At 51.3% G+C, this 16542-nt stretch overlaps 1 pseudogene; it reads left to right on the top strand.

The window, feature by feature from the left end:
* Positions 1 to 6922: 6922 nt before the first annotated feature.
* Positions 6923 to 13706, top strand: LOC143390373 (olfactory receptor 2C1-like; annotated as a pseudogene).
* Positions 13707 to 16542: the final 2836 nt, after the last annotated feature.

The following is a 16542-nucleotide window of genomic DNA, read 5'->3' as shown; positions in this document are numbered from 1 at the left end:
GGCCACCCCACTGTGTGCAGAAACAGCGAGGGCACTGGTAAGAGAACGCAGCATGGCCCCCTGCCCGCTGCACCCAGCTGTGCACTCAAGAGAGTTCACCTCTGAGTGTACACCTACAGATGCCCATTATGCAGGGCAGTGTGCCCGACTCCCAGGTGGGGCATGGATCTGTCCCGGAGCCTGCCGCCTTGGGGAACGGTACAGGCATGTGATGACCAAGGCGGGTCAGAAGCTCAGCCAGAAGAGTTGTCGAGGGCTGGGTGTTGGCCAGTGACTCCCAACGGGTGGAGAGGGTCCTGCAGCAGCGCCTGTGTTAACGGAGGCCATGACCTGAGAGCCGGGCTCTAGCTGTGTTCTCAGAAGGAATGTGACCTGTGGCCCACTGAGCAGGATGCTCCCACAAGAGCCAGCAGGATGTGCCCAGGTACAGAGGTCAAACTCAGGGGCGACGCTCAGGGACTTTGCGAATGCACACATGAGGCCACCTTGAATGGCAGGCCATTGTATCAAAACAGGACCCAATAATTCTTGAGGTGACAGGTGTGATTCTGCCTCTGCAATACATGACCTACAACCCAGCTTGGCATCCTGTGTGTTGGCTTTCCTCATGCAAGATGGAAAGAGGACAGGGCTTTTAGGTCCTGATCCATACCTCCCATATCTACATGCCTGGTGACAGTGGGCTTATATCTTGGCCACCTACAGCCTCCAGGGCTGCAGTTATCTAAGACAAGGGCTGTAAAGGGGACCCTGCCTGTAGTGCCAATAGCTACTGAGGAAGGCCTCCCTTGAGACAGTAGTAGCAAGTGACACCAGGTAAAACAGGACAGTGGACATGGGAGTACAGAAGCATTTTGAAGGACCCCTGTGTGCCTGTGGCTGCTGCCCCACCTGTCAGCCCTCATGGTGGAGTCTGCAAACTCTGCCTGGCTGAAGCTGTGGTGGGGATCCCTAAGTTTGAATCCAACAGTTCAGACACCAGATCCCCAGCCAAGCCACACAAAGGGGTAGGAAAGTGGCAGGGAACCCTCTGAAGTGGCCAGACAAGTGCTAAAGAACCGGAAGACTTTCACAGGCACACTTTGCAAGTGTCGAGTGTGAAGAGCAGCTGAGCTTCGGTATCCACAGACCCATTGCTAAATTTCACCCCATGGAGAGACACAAGGACTGGCGATGACAAACTACACAAATTGTTTAGCAATGGCTGTCACTTAGACTGCCACTCCTGAGCCAAAATTGCAAGGTGACCTCAGGTCTTTTAAAAACATTTTTCCTCCATGCTTTATTACATCAGTGTGAGGTGGCCACTACGCATTGTCCTCTGACTTGCATCCTGCCCAGGTGTTTGGTTGACAATCATGAAATTGCAAAGGAGCTATGAAAATGTCAAATTCCTTTAGTAGTTTCATTGGCATGAAATAGTAAATGTGAACTCATTATGGAAACTTCGGCCTAATGTTCTGAAATTGGGTTGGTGAATGGGACTCGATTCTCTGACCTAAGGTTATGCTCCAACCACACCAACTCATGGAGGACAGACCAGGGCTTTCTAGGCTTTAATGGATAGAAATTAACAACAAACAGTGGGGGAACTATTTGTATTTCAGATATAATGCACATTCTTATTTAGGAATTTTTAGACCCCTTTTTCCCCTTGCAGGGACCTGCCACTGTGAGACAAAGGTATTGATCTGAAATGTGGGTTCAGGCCACACCACCCACTGAGCTAAGGTGAGACTCTCTCTGGCCACTCCTGTCTCTATGCACTCCCTCCTTCCAATAGTAGCCAAGCCCAGGGCTCAAGTCCCCCGCTCTGCACTCCCTCTTGTCCTATGCCAGCCAAGCTCGGGGCTCAGGTCCCCTGCTCTGCACTCCCCTCCTTCCTATAGCAGCCAAACCCAGGGCTCAGGTCCCCTGCTCTGCACTCCCTCCTGTCCTGTGCCAGCCAAACCCAGGGCTCAGGTCCCCTGCTCTGCACTCCCTCCTGTCTTGTGCCATCCAAGCTCAGGGCTCAGGTATGCTTCTCTGCACTCCTCTCTTTCCTATAGCAGCCAAACCCAGGGTTCAGGTCCCCTATTCTGCACTCCCTCCTGTCCTGTGCCAGCCAAGCCCAGGGTTCAGGTTCCCTCTCTGCACTCCCTCTTGTCCTCTGGCAGTCAAGCCCAGGGCTCGGGTCCCCTGCTGAGCACTCCCTCCTGTCCCCTGCCAGCCAAACCCAGGGCTCAGGTCCCCTGCTCTGTACTCCCTCCTGTCCTGTGCCAGCTAAGCCCAGGGCTCAGGTCCCCTCTCTGCACTCCCTCCTGTCCTATAGCAGCCAAGCTCAGGTCCCCTCTCTGCACTCCCTCCTGTCCTATAGCAGCCAAGCTCAGGTCTCAAGTCCCCTGCTGTGCACTCCCTCCTGTCCTGTGACAGCCAAGCCAGGTCTCAGGTCCCCTGCTCTCACTCCCTCCTGTCCTATGCCTGCCAAGCCCAGAGCTCAGGTCCCTTGCTCTGCACTCCCTTCTGTCCTGTGCCAGATAAGCTTGGGGCTCAGGTCCCCTGCTCTGCACTCCCTCCTTCCTATAGCAGCCAAATCCAGGCTCAGGTCCCCTACTCTGCACTCCCTCCTGTCCTGTGCCAGCCAAGCTTAGGGCCCAGGTCCCTTGCTCTGTACTCCCTCCTGTCCTGTGCCAGCCAAGCCCAGGGCCCAGGTCCCCTCTCTGCACTCTCTCAGGTCCTATGGCAGCCAAGCCCTGGGCTCAGGTCCCCTGCTCTGCACTTCCTCCTTTCCCATCCTTTTCGTGCAGTATGGGCTGTGGCTGCAGTCATTTGTCACCCTTCCCTCACCAACCTGCACTTACATGCCTGCAGAGAGCTCCCTTAGTCTCAGCAGTCTCTAGAGAAAAGCCTGTGATTCTTTTCAAAATTGCAGAGAAGCTGTCTCTATGCTGATACAGAAGAACAGAGCTTACTGTTCAACCTGGCTCCTCTCCTACACAAGAGTGTGGTTTTATGTGTGCCTCTAGTCTCCAGGGGCACCCTGGGTTGGCCCAGCAGGGACTAGGCAAACAAGTAGAACAGAATCATCTTTATATGCCTACGATTCATTGTAGAAATCAGTGTATTCTATCTTTTTCTGAATCAGATGCAGTATCTTTCTCAAAAATGGAGTTCCAAATCAGAAGTCGGTGTTGGGAAGCTCCTTACTCTGATTCACACTAACCAATATAAGCCCTAATAGAAGCCATCACAAAGATGATTTTAGTAGAGAGTCAGACCTGAGCCTCATTTTCACACACACAAAAAAATTTCAAAGTCCTCACCCTTCTTATTCCAGGAAGGTTGAGGACCTGAGGTTCTGAAGCCCTTCTTCCCTCAATTCTAGAGATCAGGGGGAGACTTCTCCAGGAATGAGCAGCCAATTCTGGGTCTTCCGAAGGCAACTTCAATGACAACTCTGATAGAAAATCAAACAGAAAAATGACATCTGACCTGAAGAAGAGTTGGTGGAGCTTTCAGCAGTAGAAGGAGGAGGAGAAATCACTTCCTGAGGCAGGAGTGGCCAGAGTCTCACCTTAGCGCAGCGGGTGGTGTAGCCTGGACCCACATTTCAGATCAAAATGCCTTTGTCTCACAGTGACAGGTCTCTGCATGGGGGAAAAGGGGCCTCCTAGCCTGGGGTAGGGAAGCAGGCTGAGTCCCAGGCATAGCCAGGGACACCATGGCACTGGTTCACCTAGGGGCAGGAAAGGTGGCTTTCATCTCCTGTAGCTGTGGGAAATGAGGCGCCTGGGGACCTGAGGAGGCTGGTGTCAGCGTGTTTACAGACCCAAGCCAGGGGGACCCCAGGGACTACTGTGCTCTCAAGGACCCCAAGGGAGGAAGCACTGAGCTCCCAAATATAAAAAATTAGCATAAGCCTCACAAATGTAAAAGGAAGCATGCATAGAACCCACAGCAAGACCCAGACGGAAAGAACCCCCCAAGATTTCAATCCGCAGAGGCCTCCAGCCTTGGTAGATTCAAGACAACCCAAGCGCCAGCTGTCCCCCACACAGGCTCAACACCATTCTTACCCCAAACCACACCCCTTCTAATTTATAGCTACAGACAAGATTATTCTACATTTTTTAAGGAAAGGAAAATAAACTAGAAAGACAAATAGTGAGTAACTCCGAAAAGGTAAGGCACACAGAGGAGGGAAGCAGCCTACCTGACTCCAAGAGTGTGTACAGAGTCACAGGACTGGAGCAGGGAGGGGAGCAGCCCACAGGCAAAAACTGCCAGGACCTGGAGCAAGCTCCCCACATGGGCTGGAGCTTCCAAGAGGTTAGGAGCAATTCTGGGGAGAAGACACAGCCTGAGGACAGACACTGGCGCTGAGGACACCCAGGGCCTCAACATAGGTCTCCTGTGTGACCAAACATTCTGGACCATGAACTTGGGTGCAAATGGACCACACAGCTCAAGTAATTGAATGTGTTGTGGGCTTCAATGCAAACTGTAAAGCTATGAAATTTTAAAAGAAGGAGGTGAGGAAACCTTCAGGACCCAGGAAGAGGTAAAAAATTCTTAGACTTGACTCTCAGCAACCCACAAAAGGAAAGGTTATTAATTGGGCTTAACCCAAATCAAAACTCGCCTAGGAAAAGATACCACTAAGAGACTTAAAAGGCAAACTATAGAATGGAAAAATATTTTCAAACTATAACAGAGGTCTGGTGTCTAGAATATATGAAGCTCTCTCAAAAATATTAACAGTTTAACCCAATTAGAAAATGATCAAAAGTCAGGAGGAGGTGTCTCACCACAGAAGACATGTCATGTGTTGGGGACACTAGTCATTAGGCAAATGCAAATTCAGATGCAAATGAAACATCAGCACAAACCTATCAAAAAGCTCCAAAGAAAAATACATAAAATAACAAAGGCTGACAAAGAGGTAAACAAACAGGATGATGGATAGTTTTAAGAAAGGGAGAGAATGACGCCCTTAAACTGATACATGGATTTGGCTCTTGCTAGGAACCATGGCACAGGCCTGCAATCCCTGCTACTTGGAAGGCTCAGGCAAGAGGATTGCAAGTATTAGTCCCGCCTCAGCAACTAGGCAGACCCTGTCTCAAAATAAAAAATAAAAAGGGCTGGAGTGTAGCTTCATCGTGGAGTACTTTCCCAGAATATGTGAGGCTCTGGGTTCCATTCCCACCTCAAAAAAATTGAAAGAGAAAAGTATGTGAATGGGGCAGAAGCTATACTGGACTTGAATTATTGCTCTTAAAACCTGACTGAAATGTCCAAGAGATTCTAAAATGAAGTTAAATGGAAAGCCTACAGCAAGCTGGTGCTGCCTCCATGTTTGGGCCCTGCCTTTCCCTCTGGCTATTCTTCGAGTCTCCACTTCAGCCCAGATGTCAACCTGTTCCATGAGTCTTGCCCTGCGCACTCTCACTGTGGTCCCCAGTGCCCCTCTGTGCTGTCATCATGGGTTCAAGTCTCCCACCACAATGGGAAACTGCCTTCTATGCCTCCTGGTTTCCCTCACCAGCTGCGAGTCCCTTCCAACCAGAATGTAAGCTCAGTGGAGTGAAGACAACATCTGCAGCCCACAGCCCACAGCACTCTCGCCAGCTTGCAACCTCCCACAGGGTGGGAGACAGACCAGAGATGAATGGAAGACAGAGGAGAGACAGGGATGATAGACAATGGCAGGTGATACAGAGATCAGAGCTGGAGGATAGACACAGGGGGCATGGATGGGTGGATGGATGGATCACAGATGACAGATGATAGACAGGTCACAGATTGCCCATACAAGATGATGGATCTGGATAGATGGATGACAGATGATGTAGACACAGGAGCTGGAGGGTAGCTCAGGATGGATGGAGGGATAGATAAGCAGACAACACATGATTGACAGGGGAGGGGGACACATGATAGATGACAGAGCTGAGAGAGATGACAGATGACTTACATATCAGATAGGTGACAGATGACATAAGATGGACAGAGATGGAGAGACAGCTGGCTGAGGGGAAGAATGACTAGCACTCCTCATGGGAACAGAGGCTTGTGTGGAACTCTGTAAAGCACATTTACCAGCTGCTCCTCACTCACACTTATGTGGATTGTATGTAGCGTAATTTTCCATGTGGGGATCTGGAGGGGTTGGCCAGACCCTGCGTGGGACACCCATAAGGTTGGCTGGTCTATGTGTGGGGACACCGGGAGGGGCTCACTGTTGCCTGTGTGGTGACACCTGCAGGGATCTCTGCCATCTCTACATAGCTGAACCTGACCCAGGCATGCTGAGTGGTTTGGCAGAAAGTCCTCTCATGAGTCAAATCCATGTCACCTTTCAGGAAATGGGGCAAGCCAGGAGATCCAGGGATGTGCCTCCTGTGCACTGAGGCCAGTGGTGACATTGTGACAGTGCTCTCCGTGCTGGGCTTGCACTGGTTCACCAGGAACCCCCATGGCGAGAACAGCCCTCACAATCAAAAGACGTTCACAGACCAAGCCAGACGATGTCTGCGCTCCCAGGGACTCTAAAGGGTGACAGCCACACTGGGAGCTCAGGAGTGAGTGTGGTGGCCAGTGTGAGGGAAGCACAGCTCTAGCTAAGGTCTGGCACAGCTGGTTCACCAGAGGCCCAGCTGCCCCAGAGACTGTGGCTGGCCTACAGGCCAGGGCTGCCCCAGAGGACACGGCTGCCCTGAAGGGTGTGGCTTCACCAGAGTCTATGGCTATTCCAGAGGCCGAGGCTTCACCAGAGTCCATGGCTTCACCCGAGGCCACAGCTGACCTGGAGGCTGTGGCTTCAGCAGAGGTCATGGCTGATTCAGAGTTCATGGCTGCCTCAGAGGCTGTGGCTTCACCAGAGTCCATGGATGCCCTAGAGGCCGTGGCTTCACCAGAGGCTGAGGCTGCCCCATAGGCCATGGATGCCCCAGAGGCTGGGGCTGCCCCAGAGGTCACAGCTGCCCGCGAGCTGGAATGCCCATGGTGCGGGGCAGAGATGCTGGATTCTCACTGGAGCCACAAGCTTCTTCACCTGCCATGAACAGTGACACCTGTCCTCAGCCACGTTACCCTGGAAGCACCCATCTCATCTCATCCAGAAGCCATGCCAGGCCCAGGAAGTACTTGGGTGGGAGCCCCTGGGGACTTGAAGTGGCTCCTTATGGTGGACACAGCTCCCTCTGCTGCTCTGATATGGAGCCATGGAGGCCCACAAGGTGGCCACAGACTGATCTGGGGTGAGAGCTTTGCTGTGTGAAGAGACTTCCTTCACTTTCAGCCATGCACCCCGGGGGAGGACTGTTCTCAAGATAATGAGACATGACTCCCACTGGATGCACCTGCCTGCAAACCTGACCCTTGAGCTAATTATCTGCTTGCACGTGGCTCAGACCCCAGAGGAGCCAGACACTAACCCTCAGGAGGCTCAGTGGGACAATAAATACTCTCTCTTGATTGAAGTCTAGAGTCCCAACCACAGGATCCCTGACCCTCTGAAGAGTCACGCATCTCCTGAGCAAGGGCTCTGTGTCCAGGGCTCAACTCCTGCTTCTCCCACTCCAGGTAGGGGGGTCAGGGCCAGGCTGGGCATGACAGCAGGCCCCCTCCTTTCTCCCGGTGGCTCCACACCACTGCAAGACTCTCACCCAGGATGGGCGGCTGAGACGGGCAAGGGAACAGAAAAGCCTTCCTAAGCCCTATCTTCCCTCTCAGCACAGCAGCTTGCAGACCCAAGAAAAAATCAGGACTGAAAGAGGTGTGCATCTATGGAAGCTGCTGACAGAGGAAAAGGCAGTAGCCTAGACTCCTGAGAGCAGGACAGAAGGGCTAAGAGCCCATGCGGACTCCTCTGCAAGCCCAGAGCGCTGGACCAGTGTCACACAGGAGGACGCAGGCAGGATGTTCAATCTGATTCCAACCAAGGTGGAAACGTCGGGTGGCAAAGAAGCCGCATGAAACGTGGAAGAAATGCCACCTGCAAGCAAGCTGTGGAGGAGCCGGCAACCCCCTACAGGAGGCCACCTGGGCAAGAGCTGAGAGACTCCTGCTGCCACTGTGGAAGGGAGGAGGTGCTCTAGTGAGAAGGGCTCCAACATGCAGAAAGGCAGGAGAAACTTGCAGACAGGGGACAGACATGCTACCCGCCTGGCCTGCTGCCTACACGTGGCCTAGGTGTGTCAGTCATCACAGAGCACCACAGCAACATGCGACATTTTATAGTGATGATGAACGTTAAGACAGCGTCTGGGGAGCTTGCCCAGGATCCACTCCAGCAGTGTTGGGAGGCAGGACGGCTCTGTGACGGAAGGACACGCAAACAGCATGAGCGCCACAAAGAGCAGGGCTGGGTGGCCTGACCAGGAGAGGGACTGTGTTGGGCGTGACGGGAGCAGCACAGAGGGGGAAAGAGGACCCCGGCTGGAACTATGCCCCCTGTGTGTGCTCAGAGCCAACAGCAAGAGGAGGTTGGTGGGACAGGAAACAGAGAGAGGCCACATCAGAGGTGGGCTGGGTGCCATGAGTGGGTGCCCGCAGGGTCCCAGTGTCCTGTAAAGAGATGCAGGGCAGATTGAACACAGCCTAGCCTGAGGAAGGGACCCGTGCTGCTCCACAGCAGGATCTCCTGGGAAGGATGACAGGCCAACACCACAACAGCAGGGGTCCAGAGAGGGTTGGCCCTTCCCGTTTTTCAAGAACCTTCCTTCTGGTCCCCAACATTGGTGGCCCAACTCAACCCAGTGGTTGCCCACAGTATCATGGCACCAGGAAAATTCCTTTTAAAAAATCACATTTGTCTTTTTCTGCCTGGCTTATACCACTTAAAATGGTGGTCCCAGGCTTGTCCATTGCCCCAGGAGAAAGGATCAGCCTCCTGCTGGGCAAGGAGCTTGCCACTCTACACAGCCCTCAGCCTCCCACCCTCCTGCAGATGGACTCTGTGGCCATCAAACTAGGGTGCAGCTTCAGAAGCTCCCCTGCCTGATGTCCTCCTGCGCTATGGCCCTTAAGTGACTGCTGGTCACTGGCCACTTAACTTTGTGAGGAAACTCCATGCCGCTCAAAATAACGCCTATGCTAACTTCCCTGCCCACCACTGAGTAGAGGGCACCTGTCCTCCACACCCTGGACACATTTAAGGGTTGCTTTTGTAGTAGACACTTGGACAGAGAGGGGAGAGAAATGTGCTGATCCTCACATAAAGAATGTAAAAGAGCTGCCAGCCAAGGGGGGACACTGGAAGACAGTGGACAGGAGTCGTGGATGACAGCCGTGGCAGAAGGAAGGCTAAGAGATCTGCACTGGGCTGTTTAGCCATGACAAGGGAGTGGACACTAAGCACCCTCCACACCAGGAGGAGGCCAGCAGGTAGAACCCGCATCTCCATCAGCCAGACTTCCCCACTCCACCCGCTCCCTGCTCCTCAGAGCCCCACACAGCACCTGAGCAGTACCTACGAATGTGTCCGTCAACCAGAAACCAACAGAAATTCAAAAATATACAATACTTATTTATCCAAAATTGACCATGCTAAAGTTTGGTTTAGCTTGGTTTGGATACTGTAAGAAAGGATTCCTTTCAGGAGCGGAGGTGCAGCTGCCCAGCTGAAAGGCCAGGGCTTCCGTGCGGCAGGGGAGCGCAAGAGCGGTGACCAGGCACTGACCCTGCCCTGCCCACACTGGGTGCTCTGTGATGCTATGGTTTCCCTGGCTTGCTGTGCAGTCATTATGTATTGAAGAAAAGTCGTGTGGAGAGTAAAGAAGTCACTTCAGCATGCCTCCTCCTGCCAGGCCACTGGCAGCACACTGAGTCTGCACACCCTGAGAGAGGCATGTCATCTGCTTTCCAGGGCAGGAAGGCAGAGCCCCACGCTGGCGCTCCCTGTCCCACACCCTAGGGTCCCTGTGTCAGGCTGGCCCCACTGGATCCAGATGTGGACTCTGCGCATCAGCACTGTGCTCCTCAGCCACCCAGAGGTCCCACCATGCACAGCACCACCCCAGCCAGCCCAAAACCTACTGCCCCTGTTGTGAGCAGATTAGAACTCACACCCACCTGCTGCGACCAGTACTCTCTGAATGCCTGTACACGGCTAATGGACTGCTATCCACTGCATCTCCAGCCTGCATCACCGGGGAGTGAGCACACAGCCCCAAGATTCTGTTTCCTCTTCTTCTAACGCCACGTATGACCTTGACCCCTCCAGCTGGTGGTGCGCTTTCTGACTTTCTTGATGCACGGTGCCCACTCCTAGCGGCTGCACCTTGGTGAGGACATGCTGATCTAGAATCTGCACTTCTGAACAGAGGGTAGAGGGCTGGGAATAGGGCACACGTGCAAAATGGCACAGAGGTGTGTGAGCAGATCCATAGCCAGTCCTGGGAGGGAAAGGAAAGTCCCGAGGGAAGAGCTCACCAGAGGGACAGGGGGCAGCTCTGAGCACGTGCAGGGCAGTGTCCCCCAGGGGAGAGAAAGCAGAGGAAAGTCTGGAGAGAAGACAGGAGCACCAGGTCTCACCCGCCACCCCTGAGAGAGTCCCCGAGCCAGGCAGGAGGAGGGAATGGAGAACATCTGAGGAGCAGTTGGCCCCAGGCCCTGTACAGTGGGCAGCACCAAGCAGCCCCAGGAGGTGACAGCCCACAGAGGACTAGCACAGGATGTACCCAGAGGCACACGGGTCACATACAGAGAACCAAGCCCAGGCAGGAAACGAGAGCAGACAAAGGGAAGTGACTGGTCCATGCAGGGGACCCTCAGGACAGCACCTGGAAACCTGTCCTCATGAGTGCAACAGAGCAGTTGGAGGGGAAAGAGGCTCAGAGTGCAGAGAGAAGGAAGGGACTTCAAGGACACTGGTCCTTCAGGGGCCCCCAGGTCACAAGCCCAACAGGACCAGAGGGCAACGAAGTGGAATATAAGCAGGCCATAACTAGGGAGACCCCACACACCACCAGACACACCTCCGGGCACAGTAACACCTGGACGTGGAGGCTCACTGCTGACCACTGCCCAGCTGCCAGTGAGGAAAGGACACAGTCTTCTCAGAGGCTCCAGAGAGGGAACATTCTTCTCCTCCTAAAAGGCCAGCTTCACCTAGACAAGAATACCAGGTGAAAAGCAGCACAGACAGCAAACCAGGCCCTGCAGCAGCACTGATGAAGCAACTCAGACACTGCCACAAGCCACCCATGCAGCAGATCCACGGCCTAGACACCAAGATCAGGCAGGCTGGCCACCAGGACACAGCGTGCTGCAGTGCACAAAGGCCAGCCAAGTTGGTGCGTGAAGAGAAGAGGAAGCAGAATAAATAATATGAGGTTTTCTAATTTGATGCAGGTAAAACATTTGACAAAATTCAACTTTCTTTTAATGAAAAAAATCACAAAAGTAGGAATAGAAACTATGTCAACTTAATAACAAACACACATAAAACCCACGGTAAACCTGAAATGATAGAATAAACAGTGCCCTGAAACTTAATGACCAGCCAGATGGGCAAAAACTTGTCTCAAAACTCAGCAAAGGCGTCAAATACACATTCTCCAAAGAAGATATGCAATGGCCAACATGTGAGGGAGCATATGCAGACATCACCACCAGGAAAGGACAGGGGACCCAGGTGAGGTTCAGCTCCACACCCATCGGGCAGCCAATCCAGCCTGGGTCCAGCTCATGGAGGATATGGAGACCCAGTAGTCACGTCCACTGCGGTGGAAATGCAGTGACACGGGCGCTTGCCAGACAGCCTCTTCCCCGGATTCCTCAGGTCCCCTGACTCCCAGGTCCACATTGTCCTTGCTGACTGCACACCAAAGGCTGAAACAGATTAGAGAGCACCCCACACCACACACTGGGTAGTTCTGTTCACAGCAGCAAAACCTGCCGGCGACCTCTGGGTCAGCAGCAGGTAATACACCAGCAGGTGTGTACATGTACTATGTAGCCATAAAAGGTAGGAAATCGCAACCAGCACTGCAGTGTGCACTTCAGGGCATTCGGTAAAGGAAATGAGCTAATCATGAAACTAAAAATGTAGAATGATCACGTTAGCTGAGATAGTCAGAGTGGTCAGAATCACATGCAGGCAATGAAGCTGGGGGCTGCCAGATTTGGAGGAAGGAATGAACAGACATTGGGCAGGTGCAGGTGGAGTTTGTCAGTTGGAGGATCCCGTTGTGGGAGGCAGGAGGGTTGCACCACACGATTGTGTGCCTGATACCACAGGGCACACACTAGGAACAGGTAAGCTAGAAAACTTTATCTGTATTTACCATAATGAAACAGTGGGGCAAAAAAGAAAGGGAGAGAGGTGTGCTGTCAATGAGCTGCAGTGTCTCCTCCCAGCAGAGGTAACAGCACCAGGCAGCTGCAGGGCAGCTGGTCACCAGCCCTCCTCCTGAACCAGGGCCTTCCCTGACTGCTAGAGAAGGACACAGCAGGCACTGTCCCCCAAGAGCCTTTCCTGGAAGAGATGTGCATGCCAAGTGCTGAAGCCCCTTCCCCTCTGGACAGCAGCAAGGCTTTGGAATGGATTGAGAGTGAAACTTAGTCATAGAGAAAAGAGTAGGAATAACAAGAATAAGTGCACAGGTGAGGCCACGGGGCTCAGCATGGACCTCCACATGAAGTCTGCCTTAGATGCAGCAGGTCTCCCTCCTGCAGAGTCACCAGCAAAGGCAGAGATTGACAGAGCAGACCCACACAGGGAGGGCTTCTCCTAAAACTGATGGGACCACCCACCACCATGGTGAAGGCCTCAGAGTGTTGCCATGGAGACACTGAAATGAAAACACCCTGCACATTTCACCTCTCTCTGCAGACAGTGGAGAGCCAGAGCCATGGGAGGAGAAAGCGTGAGCTCCCCAGCAACATCATCCTGCTGGGCTTCTCAGGTACCAACCTGGAGTGCCCCCTCTGCACAGAGATGCTGGTCTCCCGCATCCTCAAGCTCACAGGCAATGACCTCACCATCTCTCTCTCCCTGCTGGAAACCAGAGTCCAGATGCCCACGTACCTCCTCCTGGACAAGCTCTCTGTGCTGGACCTCTGTGTCACCTGCACCATCATGCCACAGATGCTGGCCAACCTCTGGGGGACAAGAAGACGATTACCTCCTGGGGCTGCATCACACAGTCCTACCTCTTCCACTGGACAAGCTTCAAGAATGTGCCCTGCTGATGAAGATGGCCTTTGACCTCTACATGGCAATGTGCCAGCCCCTCCAGTACCCACTCATCATGTGCCTGTGGGTGTGTCGGCAGCTGGCTGCCGCAGCCTAGTCCACCAGCCTGGTCAACTCTGTGCTCCAAGCCACACTCAGCCTCCAGCTTCCCTTCTGTGGGCACCACACCCTGGACCACTTCTTCTGCGAGTTGCCAGCCCTGATCAAGCTGGTTTGTGTGACACCAGGGCAAGCGACCTGGCCCTGACCTTGGGAGCCGTCCCTTTTGGCATAGTGGCTCCACTGTTGTGCTCATCTCCTGCACCTGCGTTGCTAGGGCCCAGCACAAGGCACTGGTATCTGCAGCACCTACCGGCTCATCATATACCTCCAGCCCCCGCCAATAGCACCCAGGTCAAGTTCAAGTCCCTCTTCTACTGGGTTGTCCCCCACTGCTCAACCCCCTGCTCTACACCCTAAGAAGAAGGATGTGAAAGCAGCCTGGAGCGGGGGGGCTGCTTCCCAGGGCTGGCTCAGGTCCTAAGGAGCGGTGTTCTCCACCTGTCTCCTGGAGCAACGGCATGCACACACCACCACACTGCTCAAGCAAGTCTCTGTGCCCACAGAGGAAGGGCTCCCTTCCCCCTCGTCAACCATTCCATGACAGGAAGAATCTTCAGACTCAAAAATCTCTAAGCACCATTGTGTCAACCTTGGCTCTTTGTCAGCGTGACTGTCCAGAGCCAGAAGGACTAGCATTGTCCCCACCCCCAAGGAGTGGAAAGTATCACCTTGGAACCCTTTCCCACAACCACTCCCCTTGCCCAGGTGCCTTCCAACAAAATTTGCTGACACCTCAAAACATGAACCATTTATGCTGAAAACTCTCAAAGTCCTTTCTTTGAAATATACATCCCACATCATCATAACACATGATGCTAGCCTCCACAGCCACCAACTGTATCACAGCACCGCAGAGCTGCCTGCTCCCGCCTACCTGTGATGACCCACCTTTCCCCATCCATTCCTCCCTCCCTCCCACTCTGCTCATCCTCTGATCACAAACCACATTCCACTCACATCTACTGTAAGATTAACCTATTCAGATTCCACACGAGTGAGATCTGTGGTCTTTCTGTTCCTGACTTATTTTACTTAACATATTAAAAATGCATGGCTTTCAAAAGTCCACATATTATTCAGTGTCTGTTGTGATATTGCCTTTTTCATCCCGTATGCTAGTAATTTGAGTTCTCTCTCTTCTTCTCTTCATTAGCGTGCCTAAGGGTCTGTCGATTTTATTTATTTTTTTCAAAGAACCAACTTTTAGTTTTGTCAATTTTTTCAATTGCTTCTTTTGTTTCGATTTCATTAATTTCAGCTCTGATTTTAATTATTTCTTGTCTTCTACTTCTTTTGCTGTTGTTTTGCTCTTCTATTTCTAGGATTTTGAGTTGAAGTATTAGATCATTTATTTGTTGTTTTTTTCTTTTTTTAAGGAATGAACTCCAAGCAATAAATTTTCCTCTTAGAACTGCTTTCAATGTGTCCCATAGATTCCGATATGTTGTGTCTGTGTTTTCATTTATCTCTAAGAATTTTTTAATTTCCTCCTTGATGTCTTCTATAACCCATTGATCATTCAGTAACCTATTGTTCATTCTCCAAGTGATGCATGATTTTTCCTTACTTCTTTTTATTGTTGATTTTCAATTTCATTCCATTATGATCAGATAAGATGCATGGTATTATCTCTACTCCTTTATATTGTCTAAGAGTTGCCCTGTGACATAATATATGATCTCTTTTTGAGAAGGATCCATGTGCTGCTGAGAAAAAAGTGTAACTGCTTGATCTTGGGTGGTATATTCTATATATGTCAATTAAGTCTAGGTTATTAATTATGTTATTGAGTTCTATAGTTTCCTTATTCAACTTTTGTTTGGAAGATCTGTCCAGTGATGAGAGAGGTGTGTTGAAGTCTCCCATGATTATTGTATGGTGGTCTATTAGACTCTTGAACTTGAGAAGAGTTTGTTTGATGAACATAGCTGCACCATTGTTTGGGGCATATATATTTATGATTGTTATGTCTTGTTGGTGTATGGTTCCCTTGAGCAGTATGTAGTGTCCCTCTTCATCCCTTTTGATTAACTTTGGCTTGAAATCTATTTTATTTGATATGAGTATGGCACTCCTGCTTGTTTCCGAAGTCGGGACCCCCTTTTTTTGCAATGGTTAGAGACATTCATAAGTCTTACAGAAAAAGGATTGTCATTGCTTTCTATTCTATTTTGTATTCACCAATTCATTTAGCACCTGCTTAGGTGAGTGCCTCCTATCGTATTGGCAGGGTCCTGTGTTGAGACCTATAAAAGCTTTCTGGTTGGGTGAGGCAGGAGCAAGAAGGTCTCCATATGCATGTCTTCCATGAAAGGTGGAATCTAACATTATTGGATATTTTGTGAAGCATCTGCTATGTGCCAGGAATACATTGGTGGAAAAGGGAGACAAAGCCCTTCTGTCAACAACTGTATTAACTTCCATTACTGTAACAAAATACCTGAGACAATTTAAGAAGGGAGAAGACTTACTTTGGCTCAAGGTTTTAGAGATTTTAATTCATGGTTGTTTAGGGGTCTATGGTGTCCCAGTACATCATGATGGGAGCACATAGTAGAAGAATCTTCTTCCTTCATGGCAGCCGGGAAGCAAAGAGAGAGGAAAGACCTGAGGTCCCAATATCCCCTTGCTGCCAGTGACCTAACTTCCTCCCACTAGGCTCTACCAGAGTCTTAAAGGTTTCACCACCTCCTGATAGCACCACAGACTAAGGACCAAGCCTTCAGTACATGGATGGGCCTTTTGGGGGACATTTCAAATCCAAATATAGCACCCATGTTCCATGGTGGAGGGAGGCAGATAATTAATGGCAGATAAATCAGTTATGGCGAAAGTCTTCATTTGGTGATAAAAGCTCAGAAGAAATAAGACCACAATCAAGGTGATCTGTCACATTGGATGAGAGAGCTACTCTACAAAGTGGGAAGAAAAAGTATCTTAGAGGAAATGATTTTGAGGAAAGATCAAAGCACAAAGCCCTTTGGTGGGAACCAGCAAGGCCTATTCAATAAACTGGAAACAACTTTTGTAACTGAAGAAGAGTGATCAGGAAAGAGTGGTCCGAGCCAAGGTTGAGAGGTGGGCATGTCCCAGGACCTTCGGGGCCATGACAAAGAGTTTGGCTTTCTGTCCCAAGTGCAGTGGTGATAGGCCATTGGACATTATGATTTGTAGAGATTTTGTTGTTTGTTTTTGTGCTGGGGTTTGAACCCAGGGCTTCACACATGCTAAGCACACACTCTACCTCTGAGTAACAC

Source organism: Callospermophilus lateralis, chromosome 5 (assembly GCF_048772815.1).
Source record: "Callospermophilus lateralis isolate mCalLat2 chromosome 5, mCalLat2.hap1, whole genome shotgun sequence".
Lineage (NCBI taxonomy): Eukaryota > Metazoa > Chordata > Mammalia > Rodentia > Sciuridae > Callospermophilus > Callospermophilus lateralis.
Note: the sequence above shows the minus strand (reverse complement) of the source record. Positions and strands in the feature narration are given on the sequence as shown.